Here is a 27,999-nt window from a genome sequence, read left to right as displayed (position 1 = left end):
TATGCATGAGCGCCCTCTCCTGGCTCTGCTCTTAGCGATATATTGGAGAGAAAGCAGTTTGCCGAAGTGCCGTTGGCTTATTTTCCATGATGGTTCTGGGTTCGAGGTAATTGCTCATCACCGTGTAGAGAGAGCGCTGAATTTGGCACAGCAACGCTTTAATAAATTTTTTATAAATGGAAGACTTGAGCATCATAAATGTGTTGACACTGTTTTTCCTTCCCTCCTGGCCAAAGCTCTCTTCAATGCACTGCTGAATCCATCCATCCATCCATGCATCCATGCATTCATGCATCTTCTAATCGCTTATCCTGGTCGGGATAGTGGGATTTCGTGGGGCTGAAGAATGCCCTGGACAGCGTAAGGCTCGGGTAGACCCTGGATAGGATGCCAGTCCATCCCAGGGCATGGCTGAATATGCCAGTTCATGAGTGAGTGAGTCTGATAAGTGTAACTGGGACTGTGTTGGATCCAGCTCACCAAAATGCCACACGTTTCACATGGCTTAACAAGGACCCTCCAGGCCTTGCAGATGGACATCTGTAAAGGAACAGATGGCAGAAGGGGCACATTCCTAAGAGTAAGTGTCACAGTCCTGGCACCAAGTCCACACTGACAATCGCATCACAGGGTCCACATTTACAAGCGCACCAGGGCCATATTCATGGCTACATGCACGATGTCACATTTACGAGGTACACAGTCACAGCCCATGTCCGCATTTACGAGGTGCACAGTCACAGCCCATGTCCGCATTTACGAGGTGCACAGTCACAGCCCATGTCCGCATGTACGAGGTGCACAGTCACAGCCGATGTCCGCATTTACGAGGTGCACAGTCACAGCCGATGTCCGCATTTACGAGGTGCACAGTCACAGCCGATGTCCGCATGTACGAGGTGCACAGTCACAGCCGATGTCCGCATGTACGAGGTGCACAGTCACAGCCCATATCCGCATTTACGAGGTGCACAGTCACAGCCCATGTCCGCATTTACGAGGTACACAGTCACAGCCCATGTCCGCATTTACGAGGTGCACAGTCACAGCCGATGTCCGCATGTACGAGGTGCACAGTAACAGCCGATGTCCGTGGCCTGAAGGTCCATATTCACAAATGCATTTACAACATCCACGTTCACGCGTGTCAGGTAAATATGAAATGATGTCCCTAAGGTGGGCTGGGAAGAAGCACAATTCTTCTTCTGTCACTGTTTGTTTTCTGCCAAATAATGACACAGAAATGCTAATGTGTTGTGCCCCCAATAGACAAACATGCACGTACAGTGTGACTACACTGCAGCCTACACTGCAGCCTACACTGCATTAACCCTCTGTACAACTGTGCAAGCAGAAGCACCATTTTAAATAGCATAGCAACCCTCACCATGAAAAACTGAATGAAGATTAATGGATGGATGGATGGATGGATTTTTAATACCACATAATGATGGATATTTCTGCAAATGCGAGATGTTTGTAATTTAAGAATACAGCATAATCGCCCCCCCTGCCCCCACCCCAGATATCTCAACCCACAACATCCATTGCCTTAATCTCTCAACCCACTGAAAATGCAAGCCTTACTAAACCAGCAGCAGAGCTGGGTGGGATTTGATTTAAAGGGGAAAATTCCAGAATATTCACCCCGTCTGCATGAAAGGGAAACGAAGGAGCAACATGATTAAAAATGTTCAAAATTCCTCTTCAGGCAGCATCTTACGGACGTGAACAGCACAGTGTCACAGGAAAAACCTTCCATATTTTCATTATTAATTTTTTTTTTCCCACCACGGAAGATTCTGCACACTGTCGAATGCTGGTGGTCTAATTAACGATATAATAATGATGATTACCATGTAGCATGAAAACATGAGTAATTATGCTAATAATGACGGAGCATCGGGAAGCGCCGCTGAAATATCAGTGTGTTTTGAACATGTCACACCTTCACAATGTTTTTTCTTTTTTTAAGTTCTTTGATCCTGCATTGCAGCAAACGCAGTGGGGGTGGGGTGGGGTGGGGGGACTGAACTACAATGTTGTGGCAGGGTAAGAAGGCTCCCCTTCTTTAGGTAGTGGGGGGATGAATTATAGATGCTGTGAATGTGGGGCAGGCATGGAGCCATGGTCACATGACCGCCGTGTTAAAAAGGTATGTTGTCTCGTTTGTAACACCTGGGGTGCTTTAGTGAGGCAGTGGCTGGTCAGGAGCAACCCCTGCTGTCCTTTGTCAGTGTCAGTTTTAATTTGTGGGCATAAACTTCAACCTTGGCAGATCACCTAAGAGTGTGATTTTACACGTATTTATCTCTCTCTTCCCAACGCTTTCAAACGCATCCAAATACTTTGCCTAATAGATCTCACTTGCCTATATCTCCTGCGCTTGTCTCCTCTATATTTCTGACAGGGCTTTGGAGCTGCATTCTTCATGGAATATATGGCAGGAACCAGACTAAAGGCAATGAGGGAAACAAAATTCCCTTTGATGATAAAAAGCCAAAATCCTGGGCCATTTGTTTTTCAGAAATAATTCGCAGGCTGTGGGAAAGCAGGTTGGGTTGATTTGTGGGTGTGTGTGTACAGGATGGGGCTTTATATGCAGACTGCAGACACTCGACACACACAATAGTTATACACTTCAGCTTATACCAGAGAACCAAGTGGGTAGCTGGTAGCTACTAGAGAACCAACTGACCCCGGCAATTCCAGGAAGTGCTCGATCGGTCGGCCGCTGGAGATGCAGAGAGCTGCTACAAGCCTCAAAAGGCGATAAGGGTGTTGGGGACAAGGCTATGATTGCGCTTTCTGTAACCTACAGAGCTATATCACAGGGAGAACAAGAGTCAAAGACCGCCCCCCCCCCCCCAACCCCCCTCCAGAGCTAGTCTGACTTGTCGTGGTCGGCTGTGATGGCATGATGCATGAAGTTCCCATGTGGAAGGTCTGAGTGCTCGCTGTCAAGGATTTTTTTTCTCCAACATAAGATTAAAGCAATGTGCCCCCCCCCCATCACTGGGGACTCGATAACTCCACTTGATAACTGTGTTCGCTGGCAAAATCCTCCCCTATCTTCCCCATAAAAATAAGATCAGAGGTGCTTCTCTACTCCTCCTGTTTCAACTGCATTGTAAGAAGCAGAAAAGTGTAACTGCCTCAGTTTCAGTTGAATTCATATCTGAATTGTTTAAATTGCCTTGTCAACCACAAACGATGCACCTTTAATTATGAAATTTTCTTTTATGGACTATGGACCTGCGAAATTCATCGTTTATTGGATGGAGAAGATCAGGATTTGGAAAACTACAAATATTTAGTTGCATATCTGCTCCATGTTTTATAGCTTAGCATTTATTTTACAGATGTGTTTATTGAAAGTGAAGTATTTTCACCCAAGACCCAGGACACGCAGGAGACAATATGTCTCTCGGCTGGCCTGGGAACGCCTCGGGATTCCCCCGGAGGAGCTGGATGAAGTGGCCGGGGAGAGGGAAGTCTGGGTTTCCCTGCTTAGACTGCTGCCCCAGTGACCCGACCCGGAAAAGCGGTAGAAGATGGATGGATAAATGAATGGAAGTATTTTTTTTGCGAAAGCAGGATGTGACAGTACTTGCAGCAGTTGGTGGGGGTTGGCGGCCTTGCTTAGAGATCCAACAGTGAAATCACTCTACCGACACTGGGATTTGAACCAGTGACCTGATCACAGGTACAGCATTCATACATGCTAAGCCACACACAGACCCCCAAGGTTAATAGTGCAACACTGTGGGTTCACAGCTGTCGAATGACCTGGCACCTGCCTGCAGCACTAACACGTGACAGTGATTCAATATGTCCGGAATGAGGTCCCCTACTGGACAGGAAAGGCTCATATGCATGCAATACATTTCCGCAAGTAGATAATCTCCAACGGAGACTGCAAACTCACCTAGCATCCATCACAGTACTGGCATCCCGAAATGGGATTTTGATGGATTTCGCCTTCCTGTTCACAGGTTGAAACATAGAGGCTTTTTTTTTGGTCGTGGGTGGGGGTGGGGGGGATAGTTGACGGATGTCCCGGGTGTAATTATGTTCAGGCAGTAATGATATTCAGGAATGGGGGGGGGGGGGGGGGGGGATGCAGTTATACCTCACCTGGCTTGAAAGGCCCAAGGTGATTGAGTGTATCAGGAGAAAGAGGCAGAGAGTCACACTGGCGACCGGTACAGGACATGACTGCCAGCCACCCTCTCCCTCCTCCATGGCCTGGGGGGGCTCACGCCGGGGCCTGTGAGTGCGAGCCGACACCCCACCTTCCAACTTCTGCGTTCATTCCGAAGATGGATCTTTCCTTGTCACTGTGGCCCGTGAGAGTGGTTCTGCTTGGCATCCGTCCTTGATAAAGTCTGTCATGTAGACTTCCGACAATAAATATCCATTCTTACCTGGCCTTCAATGCTTAACCGGAACAGCACGGTGATACTGAAACAAACAACCACCCAGAGTTTGAGAATAAAAGTATTACGGTCAAATGAAAAAGGCATGGAAACGCTGCCTGTGTTGACATGACATGCTAGTGTCTTAGCTGAGCTTTAAAGGACACATTTGCTGCTCATTCTGTGTGTATGCATCAGTCACTGGGCCAGTGGCTGCTCTGACATATGCATGTCTCACTTTAGCCTTTGAAGGAATTACGTAGTCGGATCCACAGCTGAATTGACAACGCCCCCGTCCCTGGGTCTGTGGTGTAGTGGGGGGTAATGGGAGGGGGCAGTGTCCTCTTAGAGGAAAGCCCAGCTAGCTGGGATACCTGGAACATGGCTGTTCAGAGTGGGACTGGGATTGGAGAGCATGCCTAGCTTTCAGCCAATTCTGTCCAATTAAATAAACAAGGCTGACACAGGGTCGCCGAGTGCCCCCATCCGCCGCCGGCAAAGCGTAGATTCCAAGTATCCACTCCGAACGGTCAGCCGGCACAACCCAATTTCCCGTCATAGTTTACCCTCTGGCTTAAATACACAGCAAAATCAATCATGTGAAAGAGTCAGGGAAGACTATCGAGAAGAGAGGTCAAAAGGCTTTTTTTTTTCAAAAATGACCCCTCCAGATTCTTTTATTATTTTGTCACTTCTGCTGTATAATTTTTATAAATTGCCCTCTAAGTGCATTCACCCTCATTCCCTCATAAACAATGTGCCCTCTGTGAGAATGTTGCCAAACCCGCTGCTTCAAACTGAAGCTTTACTCTCTCCGACATTTCGTAAGCTGGTTTCTCTTCCCAGTAGCTTTTGCCGCAAAGTGCGCGGGGAAGAAAATGTGCCGTAGATTAGCACGACGTAATATTTCAGACAGAGAAGAGATACCGTCTACAACAGTTTCCACCGTAATTACTATTATTGCCTCTTGTTTAGATTTTGGATTGTTCTGTTTTCTTCCTTTCACTCTTTTTATTTAGTTTTCTTCTGGATGTTCGATCGGCGTTAATCTCACACCATTACGGTCAGCCCCTGGCTGTGTTTCATCCTGCCATGGAATAACAAGGCGTGATTACGACTCTGTTGTTTAAGAAGCCACTGCCTGGGCTTATTTAAAGTGATGACGCACTTTTCTGAATGGTCATACTTTGGGATGTGAGCTGCATAAGGCCAGTAATGGCACATAATAACACAACAGTAATGGAACTAAAGTGGTAATATAAACTCCTCTACCAATCGCACCCCCAGATTTATTCAAATATTAAGGTGATCCTGTTGTTCTGTATGGCTATATGTAAATATTTCATTGTGAAGCATTTAGAGAAAAACAACGAATAATACATTTTAAACCTTGTTCTGTTGAAACTGAAAGACGTTAAATAATTCATTCAGAGGAATCCATCCTTATTCCCCAAGACCACATGTGACAAAATCAATGTAATACCCCCTCCCCCCCCCCTCGCTGAAGTAGCCGGTAAGTGTGCCACTATCAACCCGCCAGTTACTCACTCGGCGAGTCGATGCATCGCTACGACAGAAAATGCAATTTGTGTGCATCGTAAACATAATGTTGTCAGATATTGCAACAATTCGGCACACCCCTAAGAAAAATATCCGGCTTCCCGCCATAATGGCATGCTACCAAATCAAAGTGCTTCCAGGCAGGGCCCCCAAAATGCGTGCATGCTGGCATTCGCTCTATCCAAAGAAAAGCACTTTCTGTACTCCTGTACTCTGCAGAGAGCAGTTTTACCATGTCCTTAAAACTAGGAGGTTACACACATCGTATCAGTGCAGTATTGAAGGTAAAGCACTTAATCATCCATTTAAAAAATTACATTAGTTGAGGTTATAGATGAACCCTTCTAGAAGAGATTAATTTTCTTTCCCTATCCAGGAAATACACTTTGCGTCCTTTGCAGCTATGTTTTCCAGTGTTTTCTATCATAAAACAGAAAGACTGACTAATATATGTGCACAGAGGATGCTACAGAATGTCACATAAACATTGCAGACTAATATGATAATAGTACGTTTAAGTACAATTTACGATTCTGTTTAATCCTTGAAAGTGATTGTGGATGATGTAAGCAAGCTCAGCGATCAGCTGGTCCCAAAATGGAAGGCAATAGCATTAACACCAGAACTAGAATCTTTGTTCAGGTCATGGCGTTCCGGAGATGAAAAGGGGCATTTTTTGTTTGTCTGCTTCCAAATGAGATCAAGATTACAAGAGACTCATAAATACTATTGTGTCTGCATCAAAATTCACGGATTTTTTTTTTGGGGAGGGGGTGGTGGGTGAGTTCTTTGATGGAGACCCAATTAATAATTTCTGGGTTGACTAATGGGGATCATTTGTGGAAGCGCGTGTTCAGCCTACAAGCTGATCCTTTGCCAGCTAATGACCAATCATGCCATGATCTCTTGTTCTCCCACGACCTCCAAAGAACCACGAATCTGGTAATGGGATGTTGCCATTAGCAACAAAAGCCGCCTTTTTTCCCGCCAGCTTCGCTAACGAGTGGGCCGAAAGTGAGGAATCGTCTGTCAAATTAATCGAACATCTAGATTATGTAGTTGCATTGCTGTGTTTTACTTAGTGTCTTCTTTTGTTGGTTTTAATTGGAATATTTATCTGGTCTTCTCTTTGACATCATACTTTTTATTGTTCTGCTCACATTATATACATGTAGACATTAACATGAAATAAAAATAAGCCAGTATAATTGGGTGTCTAAGGGACAAAAATAAAGCACAAAAGCAAATGTAGTCTATATCAAACTTTTCATGATGTTATTCTTACTCTCCCCAGAGTAAACAAAACAAAGTAGCTTGTGAAGGGTTCTGCCGGCTAATTAGGCAACCGTACCTGAGAGAACGGAGACAGCGTTGTTATTTCAGTGATTCAGCCAATCATACCATCGCCTGGGAAAGGCACTTGGGGCAGGTGCGATGAGCGCTTTGTCGTTAGATTAGGTGCCGATTTCTAGCTATCACTTTGGCATCCTGGTAATGGCCCACTTCGGGATTGGACAGGAAAACACACATGTACCATAGGGCTGGGAAGACGTTTTGAGCTTGGGGTGCTAAAGTTGGATCAATAGACTATAGTAGTTACTAACAACTAACAATGGCAGCCTTTATAAAGTCGCCTCAGAGTCGTTGCAAGATAATTAATGTAACGCTGTTTCCTTGATGCAAAAGAGAAGTGGTGCTGAAGCACTGACGTCGACGCTTAGTGATGTACCCCACAGGCCTAATTCTTTATCTTTTTGCCTTCTCCTGCTTCCACAAAGGACCATAGAAGTCGAAACAGCCCAGCATGTGCTTGAGACGACACACAACAGTGCAAACTGCACAGTACTGTCATATGAGTAACTAAAGCAGAGTTGAATTAGCATTTTACTTGTAGCCCAAGTTCAACACACAGGACACCTCCGCACAGTGAAGATTTTTTGATTAAACTGTTTAATCTATATTGCTTCAACGTGCTATATCCATGAAAACTGCAGCATCGGGGTTCATCTTGGGCTAATAATGGAACATGGGCAAGACAATAAACATGTGGTTGGGTGCATATCAAAAAAAAAGACCTAGTGTTAGCGCAACACACAGGTGTGCCATTAGCTCGCAATGCTAAAGGCCCTGCAAATGTATTTGCCCTGAGAAAGGCTAGCTTGCTCCCCTCGTGCACTGTGTACACGTTCACTCCTGACAGTACCAGGGAGCCGTGATGTCATTGTGATGGAGGCGTCAGATCACAAACATCCCGGAAAACTCCAGCTTCCAACGGACCACAGCTAATTTGCCCTCGCTTTTTCGCAACAAGCATGGATGACTGCTAGGCTGCAGCTGCCAGCAGCAGGGGTTCACAGGATAAAGATGAGGACTGACAGATGCTTACGAAGGTTCCCTGACGAACCCGACTGCAAATCGCAAATAGATTCAAAATAAGCATCATAGCCAACTGAATTACAGTGATTCTTCAAGACAGCATTAGCTTAGTAGCATTAGCATTTGCTTGTATTTAATTAAGAAAGTTTTGTGCTTTGCGATTTAACCTGGGCTTCGGATATATTTTAGCTCTTACCTATTTGTCATCTGTATATCATGGTATAAGAACTAACTGAAACAATCATGACAGCAGGAGTGAAAATCCCGCTAACTGTCACAATGTGCAAAGTGGGGAGTGTGAATGGATCGCATTATATTAACACCCGGAGAGGACGCAGTGCAGAAGAACAGAGTTGTGCTGTCTAACAAGGCTCCCAAAACATCTGTCCTAAAGATGGCAAGCTGAGGAAAGGAGGAGAGGATAGTCTGCTGGCCAGAAAGATGGTGTGGCGCAAACTCATGGAAGATGGTGTGGCTGGTTTTAAGGAAACTAGATGAGGTTTTGAGGGAGATGATATGCCAAAGCTTCGGGATACTGATCCACCCCTTTAAAAAATGGAAAAATGTTCTTTTAAATTACCAATAAAGAGCCACCAACAGACTGTTCCCCACTACAGTCATTTTGTGTATAAATTAGCCTTAAAATTTCATATTACTAATATAACATTCATCTTGATATTCCCAGGAGAGATATCAAAATATGAAATATCACAGGGCAAAATGACTTTGACCTGAATTAGAACTAGAAATGTTTTTTTTTTTTTTGTCAGAAATTCTGCTCATCATCCTTTATATCCGAGTTTCTTTTCTTTTTTACACAAAATCACATGTCAATGGTAGTTCCCAGAGGGACCTGCGGGGGGAGACGGCATTAGGTTTCAAGGCTACAGCAGGTTCATCACTCGAGGCTCAGAATGCGTAGTAGGTGGAGACGGCTCCCGAATGACAGGTTCCCCACCAATTAGAGGATTTGTGGATTTTATGACAGGTCTAGCAACCATTGTAGATAGAAGCACTGAGTAGACTTGAAGCCAGTATTAAATGAGGGGAAAAAATAGGGCTCCAGTCATACACGATAGGGAGAATTTCTGTCATTACGGGGATAGCTGACAAATGAGGTTTGTTACAAAAAGATAAAGCCACTTTACTGCAGAAACCAGTATGGAGCGGGGAAAAGCTGACCTGGTGACACTGACAGAATGCAGTACGCAGCACAGGAGTAGAACATCTTCAGAATTAATGTTTTGTTGAGTATGTTGATGGCCTCGTACTTTGTTGTCTACCAAGACTGATGTAGTCATTGGCCACTAATGAAGTTCCTCTATCATCATCGTTACGCTGGACGGAAATCCAGGGACTTTCAGGGACACCCACTGATAGATTCTTGTCCGGGTTCATAAAGGCATGGTGTCGATCTGAAGAAAGAAGTCTTCCCTGACTAGTCTAGTGGCAAAAGCGGTAATTAGACTTACTTGCTTTGTACAGTTTACATTTTTTTTAGTCCATGAGCTTGTGGTGCTGTTAGGATCCAACCAGAACCAGTAGCAACATTCGCCTCATATTTAGGTCTGTTTATGGTGGCCATTCTATCAACAAACACTACACCCTAAATAATTGGCTAATGCTTTTTGTGATAAGTGTATGTCATCATGAAAGTCAGCATCCACTAGGCAATAATTAATCTATCCTTAATTTTCCAAAACTACTTGTCCAGTAAATAGTTGTACTGTAAGCCAAACAACCAAACGATATAATTAATTGTATAATCTAAATATGATACTGTAGCGCTAATGCCCTGTTCATTTGATATAATTAAGATAACAGGGAGCATAGCCGTGACCTGAGATCTACTCTTCTTCAATCTCCAATTCGTTAGGAAAGAGCTACAGTGTGCACTCCTTCCTCCAGGGGACCCCTTGTTACTGTCATTGAAAAGTTTTGGAGTCCAGTGAAGCTGTGATGCTTGCACTTTCCTAATGTTCAACACCAAGCCTTCTCTAATCCAGAAGACCAGTCTGCATTGCAGGCTACGTGTTGCTCCTCAACTCGGTGTGATAAATAATTTCACACTTCATGTCCCGATAGCGGTAACCTCTCCAGCTTCCAGCACGGCAGTCACTCTTGGCATTCCATCATCCCATCTAAACTATGTGACTTGCTCTCTTCCCCTATTCCCAGGTCCAGCTTCAGCAAATCAGAAAAACCTCTTAAGAAGATCCCACATCTACATACTTTAATTGTTTTCATCAAATAGTTTGTTGGGGCACATTACCTGTAGAGAAATCTAAATGGTTTATCTACCTTTTTATCTGTGTATTTAATTCCAGTCTATGCTAGATACACATGACCGTAGATGTAATATATTGCTATGAATCCTTTGTTTTCTGAGGCAATTTTTTTTTCTTCCTGGTAATGAGATGTCTCTTGGATGGTTGTGGTAAAAACTAGCACTAGGAACAGGAAGGATAAAAGATATTTTGGGTTTGGCATTAATGCAATGCATGTTTAAAGTCACCCTTAACAGATTTTCCTGAGGTGACTCTCTGGAATATAGCAGTCCCAAAAGTAAGTAAGTAGTAATAGCAGACTTGGCTGTATTCATTTTATTTATCACCAGACCTGGGAACACTGTGCAGAGACCAGATTTAAAGCTTTACGGGTCTTTCCGATACTGGACAATGCCGTTCGGCCTAAGTGAAGGTTCCGGTGACTTTTTTAGGACATGATATCCAATAAACCAACTATACTTTTGATGAATGACCATGCTTTTCAAGTTGAATTAACAAAATTTATACCCATCAGTGATGGGTTTTATAGAGAATATGGAAGCACAATTTTAGCAGATTAAAGTTGTAAAGTACCTGAGCGTTATCGCCTCCTGAATGAATTTGAGCATACTTTGCGCATTTAATTTCCTAGTGAGCTCTTCAAATCCAGTCCTCTTCTGACAGTGAAAATGTAAGAACTATATCTATGATGCATATTGTATTATATGATTCCTGCAGCTCTTCCATCATACACAAAGCAAGCTCAGTCTGTCTTGTATGTTACCTTTAAAATTCTTTTTCTCACTCTTGTTTCGTGCTTGATGAATTAAATATCAAATACCTTTACGACACACAATACAAACTGAAGAACATTTTTAAAGCTGGTTAAAGATGGATTACTTTATCATGTAATAGAGTTCAGCAGGTAGGCAGAGGTGGACATTTAAGGACCAGAAACTAGAAATCCAGACTAAGATTTTAATCCAGATTTTGTTTCAATCAACCAGTTGAGTATAAAGAGTCACAGTCACAGAGTACTCAACTGGGTGGTTGAAACAAAAAAATCTTGGTCTGGATTTTTACCTTCTGGACCTAAAATGTCCACCTCTGATGGTACGTGCCTACTGCCTTGCCTTTGATTACTGCTTGTAGGCACCACGACCCCTCAGCCATCTTTGAGTATCCTTTATACTGCTCCACCTGTACCTTCCCCTATACCAAGAACACCATGTTCTTCCATGTTAGTTTTTGTATATGTTTGTTTTTCTGGGTGGTTGTTTTGCTGCATTTATTTTTTTATATTTCAGGACAACAAAATCTTATCTTATCGAACCAGGAATGCTCTACTTAAAACACACGGAATGGTCTACAGGGCGTGTGCTTATCAGATCACAATTAAAGGCACAGGCACTTAAGCGACGATATAGTTCTGCCTGGTTGGAGAATTGTTAAAGAATTGTTGATTAATATTTTATTACTTTTTATTGAGCCATAAAACTGGAGTGGAGCACAGGGAGCAAAAAAGAATCGTTAGTAAAAAGTAAGTAAGTTTTGTGCTGCGTAGCTTCATCCTAATAACTATTGTGGATACAAAGAAAATAAGCTTCTAAATTTTATTCTGATCAGAATATTTTCCTGTTCTTCAGTTGTTCTTATATTGATGGTGTTTGTTTGTGTGGTAATCGTGTCATACATCATTTTCTTGTCTGTCCTTCGTAACACATAAAATAATAAATAATAAAATAATAATTCAATGTTGCTGTGACATTCCGCCTAGACTTACTTAATGTTTCATGTTCTTTATAAAACATGGGCGATTACGCAGCCACTAACCCACCCTATAATGAAGCGGATGCATACTTACCATGTAGGCCTAGCTACCAAGAAACATATCCATTTATTAAGACCATGAAATGTATAGCTGAATTAATTTTGTAATTATCCTCAATTATCCTCTTTCGTTTCGCATAAATGGTACAACTAATTAAGAAGTGCAATCCTGCTCTTTATGTCAAACATTCCGCTTATTTGGTTTGCCGCACACACCCTCACAAACAGTACAATATATAAACAAGGGGGGGGGAAAAAGTGATGTTTACAACATCCTCTCGCACAGAAAGCAATCGGATCCCGTTGTGGGTAGCGATGCAATCAGATTATATGAGAAAGAAGGGAGAACAAAAGAATGGGGAGTGACAAAGCTAGCGTGACGGAATGGGCGGCCGCCGACCGCCGATGCCCGTGAACAAGGGACAGCGATCAAAGCGCTATCAATTCTCGTAAGCTATTTGTTAGGCAGGAAAGGTGCCAGTGGAGCTTACCCTGCAGTCGCCGACTCGGAGGCAGTTACGCAACGACGCGCAGCCCCCTGCACGCCCAGCGCCTTCGCCTATAGGGCCTCTGGTGAGCCCAGTCAATTGCATCCTGGTTGTAGGAACGACAAATCCAGTTAAGGTAATTCACTTGGCTTGAGACTAGAATGAGGCAAAGCGGTTTTTATGAAAATATGACTCCCTCGCCATTAGAGATGCAGAAAAGGGGGGGCCGCCTTCCAGGGGAATTGTGTAGCAGCGTCTATTATTGATCAAACAGCTCAGAGCTGTTGAGAGCCTATATTTGTGGAGAATATTCAGCATCTCTTCACTATGCTTCATTTTTTCTTATACAGGACGACCCCTATGCTCTATTGTTTCTTATACAGGATGAGCTCTATGCTTGATTTAGTCCTTATAACTTGTCACCCATGCCTACATTTTACCACTGCACCGACCCCCCCACCCCCACCCTAGTCATCACTGGGGCCCTGCAGAATAAGCGTTGTCCTCACGATGACGCCACAGAGGGGGGAACATACACCAAGGCCCATTAACTCTCTGTAATAGAGAACCGCCACTATCACTGACAACCCCCCCCTGTCCTCAACGAGTTTGTCATTAATTACTCGCGGCTTTAAATCATGCTCAAAATTCACCCCCACCCCCCTGGTGACACCTGACCTCCCTGGCAGTGCTGATCAGGTGTTCGGCAAGCAGATTCCCTTCACATATGTAGCTCTAATCTAAAGGATAGACGTGGGAGGAGCTAATAGCCTGTGTAGTCAGAATGTCTTGTTTCTCAATTATACGTGATGTGGTCTTTGCATCTTTACGTGAGAAGTAGGTTCCTCCTATTGCAGAACAATTAAGGTGTAGTAACTTCACCGTGTGTCTTTCCAGTAATATATCTTTGCAAGGTTAGTCCTTACCATTTAAAACCTATAAAATATGGTATACAGCGCCTCTGTCACGTTTCACAGAGCAGGCAAGCAGGCAAGTAGAGCCGTAAAGACGGACAAACGGGGTTTATTGAGGGATCCGGGCAGACAGCGAACATCCAACATGACACTACAATGACGGATATGGGGAATACTGACTGAGACATGGACTAAATACGAAAGACAGGCTGAACTGAACAAGCAGCAGGTGATCACAATCAGGAAGTAACACGAGGTAACAAGGTGGGCGTGGCACACACGAGGATCGGATGGAGCTGGGCGTGACAGAACCCCCCCCCCCAAAAGGCGACGGACGAGACGAGGGAACAGGACCTGAAAGACAAAAACCAAGGCATTAACGGGGAACCGGAAACAGAACAGAAACACAAAACAGGCACAAAGGCAAAAGCCACGACAGGACCCGACAAAGGACGGGGAACGCGGACAGGCACACCAGAAAGGGCGAGACAGAGGGCACAGAAAACGGAGGAACACAAGCAGGCGGAACAAAAGGGCCAGGAGTGAACAAAGGACCCACAAGAGGAGGAGCAGAAACAGGAGGGAGAAAGGCAAAGGGAGGAGGAACCAGGGGAGCCCAAAGGAGCCAAGGTGGGCGAGGGGCGGCGGCCGGAGGGGCTGCAGGCGACAGGGAGGCAGGAGCAGGAGGGGACCACGCAGGGGGCAAGGAGACGGACGGAGGAACCGACAGAGGAGATGAGGGAGCAGGAGGGGACACTGGCGCAGGCGGTAGTTGGGGGACCCGGAGGCGGCCGATGAGGCCCCGTCGGAGGGACCGCAGGCTGGCTACGAGGCACCGGAGGGGTACCCGGAGGCGACAGCCGAGCCGGAGTTTCAGGACCCGCAGGCAGCCACCGAGCCACAGCCAGGGGGCAGGGCAGGTGGGACTCTGGCCCCGCGCCTGTGTCCTCTCCGCTTTCGGCACACTGACAGGCGGGGCTCTTGCCGGGATCAACCTCGCCGGGGCGAGGGCAGAGGAGTCATGAGGGAGGTCCCCGAGGGTTCCGCTCGAGCTCCTCCTCCTCCAAGGAGGAAGGAGCGGTGGTTAGACTGTCTGGAACCTCCTCGGGGACTGGGACCTGGGCTGGGGGGACTGGAGCAGGGACCGGGACAGGCAGAGACTGGTCCGGGGCATCAGGCGCAGGTAAAGCTAAAGCAGGAGTCACGGGAACCGCAGCGGATGGAGGCTCGGGCAGAGCAAGGGGCGTGGCGGCAGGCGGTGCAGCCGGAGAGACAGGCAGGACGGGCGAGCTGGCAGGCAGTGCAGCCGGAGCCGTGGGCGTGGCGGCAGGCGGTGCAGCCGGAGAGACAGGCAGGATGGGCAAGCTGAGCTGGACAGGCAGGACGGGTGAGCTGGGCTGGACAGGCAGGACGGGCGAGCCGGGCTGGACTGGCAGGACGGGCGAGCCGGGCTGGACAGACAGGTCAGGCAGGGCCGCGGGCAGAGCGGCGGCAGCAGCAGCGGGCGGTGCCGCGGGCAGAGCGACGGAAGCAGGCAGGGCCTCGCTGGGCAGTTCAGCTACCCCGGGCAGCTCAGGAATAGGCGTTGCCCCTTTAAGAGCCTTGAAGACACGGGGAATAGCGTCCCTTACTGCGCGTATCCCTCCTTGGCCCAGGCGTGCTGCCCTAAAATTATACACCTCCAAAGGCGGCTGCGCGGCTGGGATGATCCCCAGGGGTTGCTGTGTCAGGAGGGGTTCCTCCTGACATTCCGCGGGGAGAGAGGCTGCGGAGAGACAGCAAGCCCCCACGAAGATTGTCGGGGTGGCGTCCTCTCCTTTTCCCCTACACCTTCTCTTCTTTCTGCGGCTGGGGCAGGTTGGTGCAGGCGGAGTTGCCTCAGAGAAGGTGAGCAGTTGGAGTTGCCTATCCACGAATCCTTCGACCAGCTGCCGGAGGTTTTTGTGCACGTCGGCGATTACGTGCGTGCCCGTGAGCGGAGTGATCCCCTGAAGGAGGCGGCTGCTCTTGCTGGCTAGTTGCCATAGCCCAGGGTCCTCACGGACCTCGGGTTGGGACAACCAATACAGCACCTCGTCCAGCAGCTTGAGGCGGCGGAGGTGCGCTCGGGAGATCAGTCATTCTGTCACGGGTCGGCAAGCAGGCGAGCGGGGAAGCCGTAAAGACGGACAAATGGGGTTTATTGAGGGATCCGGGCAGACAGCGAACATCCAACATGACACTACAATGACGGATCTGGGGAATACTGACTGAGACACGGATTAAATACGAAAGACAGGCTGAACTGAACAAGCAACAGGTGATCACAGTCAGGAAGTAACACGAGGTGGGCGTGGCACACACGAGGATCGGACGGAGTTGGGCGTGACAGCCACTTTGCAGGCTAATCTGTAGCGATTGTTCAAACAGCCCAGTGCTAAGAACATTATAAATAAAACATAGTAATTAATCTGACATGTCCATCCATCCACACGTCACTTATTAAGTGCTGTCCCAGCCCAGGGCAGGGAGCACCCTGGGTGTGTTCCTGGGTCCACACAGGGTGGATATGCACATATTTACTCAGCCAGTTTCACTCCAGGGGCAATTTAGAGAAATTATATGTTTTTGGACTTTGGGGGGAAGTAGGGAACCCACACAAACATGAAGAGAACATGGCAACATACCACCTGTGTTTATTGACGTCTGTTATGGTGTAAAGTGCTGAAATCAACATGACTCTGCTATAAACTGATGCACACATTGTAGGTCTGTGTGCCAAGACCGATATCTTCAGTGACAGTCAATGTTGCAAAGATGGTGTAAATTCATGCATGCTCCTCCTAATCGGTTTAATTCAGGGCTGTTAGCTGATTATAACTGAATATGCCTTTAGTTCCTGAAGCCAGAAATCAATTCTCTTTGAATAACATCGACACCCAGATTGTAAAGCTGCGGTTTATTACCAGTAATTTTTTTTATAAATATCCCACCGTCCCACTGGGCAACAGCAGGTGTGCTGAATAAGGACCTGATTTTGGATCAGGGATAGAGCTTCGACCGTGTAAGAATCCCCTAACTTAGTGAGTAAATATCAATATATTAATGTAATAACAAGTTATATTTTATGCGGATTACCAGATCTTGTTAGAACCACCGCTCAATATTAATAATAAAAGCTTGCTTTAGGTTTATTGAATTTCAAATAATGCGTTCATTTATTCAGGTAATAAACAGTCATCCAGACATTAATATGTCACACACTGAGAAAAATCGGTTGTTTTTGTTAAACACACGTGCTCGGCGCGGTAATTTATTATTGGGGATTTGGCCTTAACGTCACGGCTGCTGTCCGTTAAGCGCATGCTCTTTTGATCACGAGCCGTGTTGTTTTTCGAGACGGTTCACTAACCGCCTTTAAAGATTCCCCACGGGCATCGATAGCCCTCATTAAGAATGCATTCTGGTCACGCTTTTAATGCGAAAATGCTATAAAGTTATTTCACGCCACGTTGCGCTCCCTCCAGTACTGTGATGCCCCCAGTGGCTCAGTGTGGCAGTGGCCCACTTGACATGGGTCATGTGACTTGCACTTAATTAGCATACCGCTCAGGCAGCACTGCCCTGTTTATCCTGTGCTTGCCGGCTGCCGGATGAGCCAGATGCCAACGAGGCTCCGTGGCCCAGTGCTGAGACGAATCCCTTTGTTGTATTGTTAAAAAGTCTGTCCGCTTGATGACATGCTCTCTGACGCGAGCTTAGCTTCGCGAATAATGCAGCTGCTTGGCAGTGGGACTCTGTGTTTAATGAGACATCAGCTGCAGTTGTGTCTCAGGCCCCGACTCGAGGAAAGCCTGCCCATTGTGATTGAAACAATAGCAAAGCCGTAATTAGGCTCAGATTAATTTCACTACTTATTTTGCCTAAATCCGGCCCTAAACCTGCAAATATATAAAACGACCCACGTCAGTCCACGTCTTTGTGCAAAGCACATGAGCTTATCGCAAGTTCCCATTCTTTGCGAACCACATTCCTTTTTCAAATGTGAGTTTTGTTGTTTTTTTTTGCAGAATTTTATCGATAAATGGGCTGTGTGCAGCTCCACTGTAAGTGTGTGTTGTTAACCAGGGGGGAAAAAACATGTTTGTTAAAAAAATAAATAAAATGATGGCGCCTCCGGACAGCCGTCCTACACGGGGTCACGGCTGCCTCACGCGGACGCCTCTCGTTCTTGGCGTCAACCCTGTCAGGGGCTTCGCTCCTCTGAACTGAAATCCTCCGCAGCCTAAGTGAGGGGGATTGTGGGAACAGCAACCGATTTTCATTTGCAGACCTCCTGAAGGGTTAGGGATTAAGAGCAGAGGATAACAGAATAAATGTCCACTTTGTTAGCTGTTACAGCTCTGTAAACACAGCGTCTCTGAGTGTTGTATTTTCTTGAATAATGCAGGTTTTATACCATAGAGATGATAGAATCTCCTGCTCTTATTTGTATCAAGCCTCCTTTTATCGCTGTTTCAGGCCTTTGAAAAGTTATAATAGTTTTACTATTATGTAAGGAAAACAGCGGTCTACGTCCCAAAAAAAAAAAAACAATTGCTCGAACATATGATGGCTCAGAACAAACAAATAAATTTTGCAGCACTATATCTCCCCACCAGGAGGGCACGAAAAAAGAAACGAGAGATTGGAGGGGTAGGCTGGTTTGGCAGCAACAGCAGATGGCGGGTGGTGGGTGTTGGGAGTGTGGGGTTTCTTGTTGGGGGGGGGGGGGGTGTTCTGGAGGAAATTAGTCAGCATATACAGTGGTCATACACACCCGGGGAACCCAGATAGAGATTCGTGAGGAGCGAGGAAGAGCATCTCAGACAGCTGAGATTTAATTAATTTCACATAATTAAGTCCCATGTTTCCCTGATGAGTCACTGCCACAGAGAAGATATTCCCCCGCCCTTTCGCAATAAATAAACACTGGATCGTTAAGTAAAACACATATTTGGAAGCTTTCGTAGTGTGAATAATATCACTTGGGTGGAGGGGGGGGGGACTGGGGTCATCTGAATTTTAAGTGCACTTTCGCCCACTGCCTGACCATCTGTGCCATCTTAATGTATCACTGGAGCTCAGTGACTGCTAATTACTGTCCGGGGGTGTACTTTTGGGTGCTTGTCCCACCCCACCAACGCCCAGCTATAATTCATTGTTAGGTTATTAACAAGGGCATGCCTAGACCATTCCCTTTGCGTGTAGGCGCTCTCCTTCATGGGAGCACTGGGAGTTACACCCCACCAGAATGGTTCCAGCCCATCAAAAACAAGGAACAAGGAAACCCTGGCTTCTTAATTGTTTTTATATAAAATGGGCAGAGACACTCGTTATAGTGTTGGGGGAGAGGCTTTGCGGAGGGTGTATATTCAGAAACGGTTACGTCACATGTTTTTAGAGGGCATGCAGACTTGCAATTCTGTATCTGCAGAAAAACAGGAGTGTCTGCTCATTATCCTGGCCAGTTTCGGGTGTCAACAATTTGGGAGCAATTTAACAACTTTTGGACAAGCAAGCAAGCAAATGTATAAGTTTTATTGCAATAGATTTTGCCTGGATTTTCCCCATATTCTTCATTCTGTCTTCTCAGTTCTATATTAGTCCTGGATGCTGTTGCTCACCAAATCCTGCTCCGATTTAGGTCCCAGTCAGTATCCCAGTTGTACTCAGAGATCCCCGTGTTAACGTTCCTGGTAGGTGGAAGATTAAGCACTGGATATGCACTCTTTGCTGTGTGCCTTCATTTGAAAGAAGATTTGCAAGGGGTTAAAGAAAATGACTAAATATGTGATTCATAATGAATAATGACCTATTCCTCATTTCATTTCCGTTAATCAGCTATTATACATTTGTAGCCTTTTGAACAATTAACAACACTGTTTGATCTACATTAATTCATTAGCAAAACGCATGTGTAGCAGTTCCTCAAGCTGATGTAATTAAAATGAAGGTCTTCCAGTAACATACTCATTCACATGATCTGCCTTGTGTAGTGCATTCAATTAATATCTTAATTAAGTCTCACTTAGGCCAAGAATACTGTGTGTGTCATGAGGGCCATGGTTAGGAGATACCAATCTGTATACCTAAAAGGAGAAGAAAAAAAAATGTGACACGAAGGTCCACTGTGCACCAGCAGGGCGGCGATCAGCACAAGGCAATTAACAGATGGTAACAGGATGCGTCTGGTACCTGCTAATTGCTCCAAACAGGGGATGGGATGCCTCGTCCTTGCTGGGGATGGGGGTCTGGGAGAGGAATCAGGCAGTTACCTTGTTTCCTATACCTCCTTACCCCCCTCATTTAACCTGCAGCCCAACATCTCGTACTCGGGGCACCTCGCAGTCTAATCTGCTATGCTAACTAACTCCTTAACCCCAATCCTCTCAGACCAAGCGCAGGTCAGTGGCACCTTCTAGTGGAGTCGGGGAAATCCGTGTGTAAATTTACTTACATCCAGGCTCTTTCCCTGGCACAGAACCTGGAAGAGCCGAGTTTCCAGCGCGGCGGCGGATGTGTTTACAGCTGACTCAGGGACTCAAGGAGCCTTATTTGGTGAATTATTATTATTTGTCTATTTATTGTTGTATTTTAGTCACTAAATTTATTCCACCCCCTTGTGCTGCTGTCTAGCTTCCTGTTTACATACGTACATATTGTAGTATGTATATAAACCCTCCTGTTTTTGTGCTGTCCCGTGTTCTTGCACTTGAAGTCGATGACGATGCTGTGTGTAGCATGATGATCCTGGGGAATGCTGTTTCATACCAGTTTATGGATGGCATGACGAAGATAGTCCCATTTGATTTAACTAGATTTATCAGCCATTGTTCGATATACAAAAAACTGCACCCAAGTGCACCGCCCCCCCCTTCCTTTTTTCCATTTGAAAACCTGACCAGGTATCTGTTCTCTTACCCTCTCCATTGACGGTGAGGGCAGTTGCCCCAGTGCTGACTCTTACCCCTGCAGTTGCCCCAGAGCTGACTCTTACCCCTGCAGTTGCCCCAGTGCTGACTCTTACCCCTGCTAATTCAGGATGCGGGTTAAGCTTTCTTTTCCTTCTCACTTCTGAGAGGACATCGCTCGTGGCAACACTGCAGGCAATCCCGAACTTCTCAATGAAAGTTTATTCTTCAAACGTAACTGCTTTAAATGTTACAGGCTGTAACGGACACTGCACAGAAGCTGACAGGGTGAGATTTTTAATTTTTTTTTACCTAATTTTAAACTTGGTTGTCTTCTAGAGAGAAGCAGGAGTTTGGTCTCACGCAGCATTTTAACACCCTGCTCCTCTGCCTTGGCGCGTACACACTGTCAAAAACTGTGGAAGCTCGTGTGAGGCATGTCACATTTTGTAGCCCCACAAAACAAAAATTGTTGCATTGATTAAAAACTGAGAGTATTACAGCTTTTCAAAATGTATTGACTTATTATGCACAACACACATCTTGCCTGTCAATCTTCTATTACAACATGTGACACAATATGCCACAAAGAGCAAAGATTTACATACCGGTGGCAAAACATTTAATCGTCTCCTGGGTTTTTTTAAGGACTTCTAAGCCCAGCTGAATGGCTGTTTGTCAGATACATGTGTCATTCAGTCACACCAAAGATGATTTTTTACGCACGACTCATTTCGGGCAATCAGGCTGTCAGTGTGACTGAACATCCAGACATCCCAAAACGATGCATATATGTAAAATCTGGAGCATAAAATTTAGGTGATTTGCTGAATTGTTTGGATTTGCCGCACAACTGACACAAAGCAACAAGAACTACAACATACATTTCCATAAGGCACAGGTGATACATTGATCATTTTATATTAAGATTAGTATCAGGATACTTTTAATCATCCCAGAAGAAATCACTTGCCTATTATTATAAAATGGTATTATATATTCAGATACTGCAGTTCCTCAACTGAGTCCTGGAAGACCCCCCTCAGTTCACATTATTGCCCCCACCTTGGTCCCAGCACACCTCTACCAGGTATTTGGCAATATTGATTGGCTTGGAGCTGGGAGGGAGCAAAAATGTGGGCGGGTGCGGGTCCCCCGGGACAGGGTAGACAAACACTGAGACTCTGTTGTGAAAGGCGCTATATAAAAATACATTGAATTGAGTTGAATGGAGGGATCTCTCTGTCTATGACTGTCACCTTTCTGAGCAGCCGATTCTCATACAGGCCAGGTGGATCAGACACACTTTCAGACGTTCTTCCACTCTGCCTTGCAAATGAGGACATAAAATGTGAAGCTAGTTGATGGTCTGTCTGCAGGCTGATTAGCGCATTTATGATAATGTCACAACTTGAATATGTAGTATAAAATTACTATATAAGCCGTTCTTGAACAAGGTTTTTGAATTTATTTGCATGAAAACAAGAATCATGTGTTGGGTGGATTATATGATTTGTGTGTAAAAAGTCAATTTGAAGGCTACCATATACAGTACGTACTTATATATATATATGGGGGGTTGGCAAGATGGTGCATGTCGTCCACCCCCACACCAGCGATAATGCCTGACTGATGACTGGTCAGTGTCCCTAGAGCACCTCTCCTGTGAGTCTCCGTGGCAACCCACTGCGAGCTGCATCATTAAAACAGGAATAGGCTGTCCACCTTGAATTAGCAGGTGCCTGGTCAAAAAGCCTCTTTTACTCAAACATGCAGACCCGGGTCAGTGTTTTGTTTTATGGGATGTCCGCGGCCCACTCCATCCAAACCCCTTGCTGCTGTCTCTTAAACATCCTCCCACTACCAAAGCAGCTGCTTCTCCGCCACCAAAAACACCTCCATGCCCCCCCTCTACCAGAGATCTGCAATTTTTCCAGTGAATTCATGGTAATTAAATTCATTCATAGCATAATAAAAATCATTTCCATGCCATGTAATTAAGAGGGCTTTTCTTAAAGGACTAAATGATTAATTTCCTTCAGGAGTGGCCATGGTGGTAATTAAAACAATAGAGTTTCTCTTCTTCTCCCTCTGCATTTGTTAAGGTTTTGCTCCCTAAGAGCTCTGGGGGGGGGGGGGGGGGGGGGGGGGCAGACCACAGAGCCGGATAAGGAGGAGGGTGGCTGTGACGACAACAGCCCCGTTACGTAAGGAACTCATTTGCCGGCGATATCCTGTTCATTATTAACAGCATAAGGACATTTACAGAGGGGCCAAACTCATAAAGGATTTTTTCATTTTTATTTTTTCTAACAATCCAAAACTGCACTTGATGCTAATTTGCTGCTTTTGAGCAAATACATCCACCTGGTGGAGGGGGGGTGTCAGATGTACGCAGGATTTTTTTCCGGCATGTTCCATCCCTGTCTTCTCCCTGGAAGGCCTCGCGCCGGTTAGTCCATAGGGTTTTGTTTTTTGTGAGGAGGCTGAACCCAGATGGGCGGCAGGTCAGGTCCACTTCCCTGTTTGCTGTTGAAAAACTCAGATATAAGCTTCTGCCTCTTCATGTCCTTTGCCCGCTCAGCTCACACTTTGCGATGCACGCTGAGATTCGGCTGCCCGTGACGTAACATTAATTACGGCTCATTAGTGGATATCAGACCTCAGCACTCGTCGGGTAACCAAGTTTGTTCGCCTCGTCTGAAAATCACATTTCCATTCTATAAAATCAGGCATGAAATTCAGACTTTCATTAATAAGCTTCCATCGAGTTGCATTAATTTATTTGTTGGTAATTTTCTCGTAATTCTTCATCGCCGCTCTCTTAATGACGCTGTAAATGTCACACCCGCTCACCCCGGTTCCTCAGTCAACACAATGGCAGTCATAAGGCCTGCACCTCCCTCTGTCACAATCCGCTCCTGGTTCCTTAGCAACAGGCATGAGAGTCGGGCTCCTCCTGATGTCACTCAGACATGCTGCCAACACCACGCCCTGGGCCCCGCCGCCTAACAAACCCCGAGATTTCTGCCCATTAGTTACAATTAGGAGGACTCGGCCGGGCACCGCAGGGTGGTGAGCCGTGACAATGAAGATTGAGTGCGCGTGGCAGTGGGGAGTCTCTGCTGAATTCACGTTCCGCACGATGCCCCGCCCCCCCCCGGGTCACTGCGGCCCAGGCGGGAGCTGCCCAGTCAGTGTCTGAGTTTAACGGAGGCAGCGCATAGAAAGGACGGGTCTACTCGCTTCAGAGACTCAGGACAGCCATATGAGTCCTTCCGCATGTCCCTGAAATGAGGAGAGAAATCAATCGATATATAATAAAGTTATAGAATAAAGCATATTAAACGCAATTGAATTCAAAATAAATCAATACTGGAAATGTATGCACATATATGCAGAACAAGAAAGACATGTCATCATGCGTATGTCGTCTGTATTGTGCCTCTTTCATCTTTCAACTTTGCACAACTTGAATTTACACAAAAAACTACAGTATTCAGCATGTTCCCTGCATTCACTCATCTCCGTTGCATACTTTGAATCTTGTATTTATTCTCTGTCTGCATTATGTCCTAACTGTTTATTGTCATGGTATCTGCAACAGTAGTATTCTGTAAATAAAATTAAAATTTCCATCAGCCTTGGAGTGTCGATACTGACTCTGACTGCGATACAGATTCTGATCAGGAGAGCACATTCCTATGTCTTAAGTGTTAATGATCCAGTCAGGGAGTGGGGTGGTTAGTGGCTTGGTGGGTCAGGACCCTGTGATCAGAAGGTTGCTGGTTCAAATCCCCCATGACCTCATAATCCAGGCTAGAATGCCCAGATGTCCTGGGACATGTGGTGAACTTGTCCTGCCTGCAGGCAGCAAAGCAGTTTGGGATTTTGCTTTCAGCATCGAGTTCTTCAGCAAAGTACTTAACATGACTCTCAGGTTCACACTTAAGTATAGTTGTGTAAGTCACTATGGATAATGGTATTACCACTGCTGAAAAAAGCAGAGCTCTTTGTTTGTCATTAGATATCCACGAGTGACCTGTTTTTAAAGCACACCTTCTGTGTTCTTAACTCTCACCAAAGAGAGATCTCATCTTCAGTGTAAAAGCCTTGTAAATAAATACCCAGATCCCGTGAGCGTTAGCTGGCCAAAGCCGTAGCTGAAAGCGTGAAAATACATAGGAGTGGTGCTTTTCTGGAACAGAGTGAAGTGCTGTTCTATCCATGTCAGCCTCATGTTGCCCCTTTTTGAAATCTCATTCCTGGGCACGTTGGATTCTTGGCATCAGGGGGCGCCTGTAGGGCAGTGGGGCATCAGAACTCGATGGAGCAATGCCTGCCTCACATCTGAAGAACTGAACTCTGCCTGCAGTGCCACCTGCAGCCCAACACATAGGACATTACATTTATTTTATTTAGTAGACTCTTTTATCCAAAGCAATGTACGTTTTTTGAGAAACCAGGGTCACACAGACCCAAGAGTAACTGGGAGGTTATGGGCCTCGCTCAAGGGCCTGATGGCAACGCTGCTGTTTGAACTGCCGACCTTCTGGTGACAAGCACAGTGTCCTAACTCGCTGAGTCCCACTCCCCAAAGACCGCAAAATGTACCAATGAGCAGAAAATGTAAAGGAAACGGCGTGGAAAGGCATCATACAGCTTGGTCTGCAATGCCCATGCAGAAATGTTTTTCCCTCTGTCCTTTTTCATAATGCTACATAAAGAAAAAAAACTGCAGTGTGCAGAAGACCCAAAAAAGTTCGGGACCTGACCTTGATGTCCCTGGAATTGTCCCCTTGTCCCTGTTCCCTGGCAAAACGTTCCGGAAACGAGCCACAGCACTTGATGAGACAATTGCGTTGATCCTTCCCACTGCGGTAATTAGCCCTATTAATTCTAGGCATGTAACACATTAACAAACATTTGCTGCGGTTGACTCAGAAGAATCAGCTGTTAATTGTCTTTAAAATACATCTGAAGATAAAGGCCTCTGGACTCTTGCATTTCAACTTTAACACCAAGTTTCTGATTTAAATGGCAGATAAAAAACAAAATCTCACTGATTATAGTTAGTGGATACTGTCCTCAGATCTCATTTAATACACTTTTTACAAAAGTATATGCATTTACTTTTGAATTAAGCTTATCTAATTATTCCCACGGGTATTGAAACTGAAGCGATGTGTGATCGTGGGTCTTTTGAAATTCATTTCAATCAAACTTTTGAGAATAATGAACTATGAGGCTATCTGCTAAGGACCAGCAGCTTCAAATTCAGATTTACACGATTGTTTAAGGCAAAGCGATAATCTTTAGACTATTATTAGTTCCTTCCGGTCACTAAGTGCATGAGCAGGCTGTTTCAGCGGCTTATAAGCCCCAGCTTAATGTGGCCTGTGAGCCTTCAGCTCTGGCTTCTCCCCTGTTATCACATCTACTCCCTGTGTATAGCGTATCTTCATAGCTCGTATCCAGGGCAACGCAGATGGATTATATTTGCAGGGTACGGTAGCTTTTCTTCAGGAGAGCAGAGCTCTTAGTCATCACGGCGTAACGCCGTTCCGGCAACTGTCATTTACCAGGTTGTTTCCTGGACCAGAGTGCGTCACAGCCCAGCAAAACGGCTCTCTATACGCATGTATCCTTTAGAGCGACATGCAAAATCTCGGCCCAGGTGGGGTAGATTAATGAGCACAGGTTTGTCGAGTTCTGCATATGTGGGATGCTTGAATATGTGGCCATTCATCAGCTGAAGAGCGTAATGGATCTTTCTGCTGGACAGCGGTGTTAGGGGAGAGACAAGATTTTTTTGTTCTTTAAGATTATCATAGCTCTTAGTGTAAGATTTATCAGGTTTTGGGGGGGGGGGGGGATGTGAGTGCCTGTTCATTTTGAGCCCTTCTTCCTGTGGCAGGGGCCTCGCTGGGGTCCACTTAGACCCCAGCCAATAAGGAGCTGAGGCTGATGTTCTCCTGATCCGGGCATCATCTGATGGGCCTGGCTGTCTCTGTGCCTCTCATTCGCAGGTCCTGCCTCGTTCCCATCCTGCCTGCGGGGGCCTAATTCAGGGGGCTTTCAGGCCATGAAGAACATGCCAGGTCCACTTTAGAGGCGGACAGCAACGGCGGCCCTTCCAGCGCGCCCCAGAAGCACTTAGAACTGCAGTGTGCGCTCCAGTCTCACCGAATTCATCCCCGCGGCTCCTCTTTCTCTCCGGCGTGCGTAAAGGTGCTGTGGGGGGGGGGTTCTTTAAAAACATGAAGTGCTCTTTTCTGAGGAAACGCGAGCTAAGCTCTTCCAGAGGGCAGGACGCGGTACAGCTTGTCCAGTGTTGTTACGTCGCATGAGCATGATGCTCTCTTTGCAAATCTTTTTCTTTTTCTCATTCCCCCCCCCCCCCCCAATTTGATCTTGTCCTTGAAAGTTTTCATTTATAGTATTGAAGTGTTGAAGACAAAGAGCGCGTTCTGCCCCCCCATCAATTGACCTTATAGTCCTTATAGCCACGATCTCTGAACAAAACGAATGCTGTGGCAAATATCGCCAGTCAAAGATCTTACAAATGTTACATAAACAGGGGCCCCGGTGTTCTCTATATCGATACCACGGAACGCAGAACCGCACCATCTTCTGCATGGCTTCAGAATGCCTGCAAAAAGCAGGCCGTGTTTCTGGACAGTTGGAGGGCTGGGAGCCAGCAGACCCCTTTATCAGATCTTGGTGGGGCAGGTGGAATCAATATCTTCTCTGAGTATTCCTGCAGGCACCACTGGACCCAGGCGCTTTTCTTTCCTGATCCTCGTTCCTATTGATCTCCATTACCGCCCCACGGCCGAGGACGGCCAGGCGAGAATGGCGCTCTTTAGGATCCCGTGACCGCATCCACAATCCGGGATTTCCATGTGACTTTTCTGGAAGCCTGGGACATGCTATTTGAGGAGATTAATTCGCTCAACAGACTCTACAACAGATTAATAAACATTGTGGAATTGTATTTATTTTACTGCTTTAGTAAAAGGGCCAGTGTCAGTTTGGCACTGAGCTGTTACCTGCATGAACTGTAAGGGACGTTCATACTTTACAGCTCTGATTCCAGCCAGATGTATTATAGACTGCATGGTGTTTTTATGTAATATACTTAAAGGCAGAAGTAAAAAACAGTGATGGGGAAAATGTTGGCCAGCTTATATAATGGCAAGTGTTTGTTTTTG

General features: G+C 45.8%; 1 protein-coding gene across 4 annotated transcripts in view; it reads left to right on the top strand.

Annotated features, from left to right (window-relative positions):
* Window positions 1-27,999, top strand: part of LOC111854203 (gap junction beta-7 protein-like) — a 51,809-nt gene that overhangs the window by 13,959 nt on the left and 9,851 nt on the right. For all 4 annotated transcript variants that reach the window (XR_011984991.1, XM_023831950.2, XM_072705859.1 and 1 more), the window contains exon 2: window positions 26,815-27,016. The gene's annotated coding sequence lies outside the window, so the exon portion shown is untranslated. The remainder of the gene's footprint in view (window positions 1-26,814; window positions 27,017-27,999) is intronic.

This window comes from Paramormyrops kingsleyae, chromosome 23 (assembly GCF_048594095.1).
Source record: "Paramormyrops kingsleyae isolate MSU_618 chromosome 23, PKINGS_0.4, whole genome shotgun sequence".
Classification (NCBI taxonomy): Eukaryota; Metazoa; Chordata; class Actinopteri; order Osteoglossiformes; family Mormyridae; genus Paramormyrops; species Paramormyrops kingsleyae.
The sequence above is the reverse complement of the archived record's forward strand: the minus strand, read 5'-3'. Positions and strand labels throughout refer to the sequence as shown.